Consider the following 1348-nt stretch of genomic DNA (forward strand, 5'->3'; position numbering starts at 1 on the left):
AATGTTGCATAGATCTAGATAGAATGGTTAGGGGAATGGAACCTCTGATTGTATGACTTGGTCTAGGCTCAGGATCGACCTTGGAGCTAGTTGGCAGTTGTGTTTACTGACCAGTAGCTGAGGTGATCTGACCAGACAAGTGTTAGATTGGATTTAGTCCAATGGATGATAGATGTTATTCCGCTGTGCATAAGTTGAAATGATCTAAGCTAGGGAATGACTAAGGTAGTCTTGAGCTAAGATCTGAATTAGCCCTCGCCAATGGGCGATATTTTAAATAAAGAGCAAAATTTTTAGAGGTTCGGTCCGGGTATGGACTGAACGACGTGAGGCATCGACCGCGGTCTAGTCGGCCGGGATCGGGTCTTACAAGATCCGTCCCCGGTGCAATGGAAGCCACCGGAGACGAAGAGCGGCGGCCAGAAACTTAGAATCCCTAGAGTAAACCACTGAACCACACTATTCTATATACTTTCAATTCAAACTGGTTTTTAAATGATTTAATTTATTCTAGAAAAATGATAAAATTCGTTTTTTTGTTTTACACCAAATAGATTTATATTTCATAAAGTCTATAGCAAAGTTGCAGGAGCATCACACAAAGCATTCTTGGCCAGAAAACTCAGCTAACATGTTTTGAGGTCTAGGAGTAATTGAAACAAGACAAACATAAATTGCAAGGACAAAAACTCGATATATGTGAAAACACCTTAGAGCTCTAATAAGCTCTTGGAAGTCAGAATAGAACCAAACTTTGGAGAAAAGACGTTAATTTGCCAACAACAAAAGTACCTCACGCATAGCAAATGTTCTAGCCATGAGAGGTGACGAAACATGCAAGGAACACTTAGACATGACTTTTGTAGATCCTAAAATCTACACTAAGAAATTGATAGTGATCAGAAGTTTAATCAAGGGAAGATAAATGATGTAGGGAACAATATCTTTAGAACACAACTATGTAATCAGTTTCCGGTAGGAAAAAATGGACTTTTATTGATGAATAAGATCGAATACAATGAGTAAAACAAGATCGAACGTTACAACGAGATCGATAAGAGAAAAGATCTACGAATGGATGTAAACAAGGTCGAAGTATGGGTGTAGCTCTCTCTAGGGTTTTCAACGTGTCCTTTCCTTATGCATCGATCTCTTCTTATAATGGGCTGCTTCCGTGATGCTCGCAACCGTTCCGCAATCTCCGTAACTGTTCCGCGATCTCTAGATCTTCGAAGTCTCCGTCTGGAGTTAGAGTGTTCGCTATGGGCTTTAACTCTTCGCGGCCCATTTACTTGATCGTGGTCCATTAACGTATTTTTGTTTCTTCTCTGAGTGCACCTCAAACTCA

The sequence above is a fragment of the Brassica oleracea genome, chromosome C2 (genome assembly GCF_000695525.1).
Source record: "Brassica oleracea var. oleracea cultivar TO1000 chromosome C2, BOL, whole genome shotgun sequence".
NCBI lineage: Eukaryota > Viridiplantae > Streptophyta > Magnoliopsida > Brassicales > Brassicaceae > Brassica > Brassica oleracea.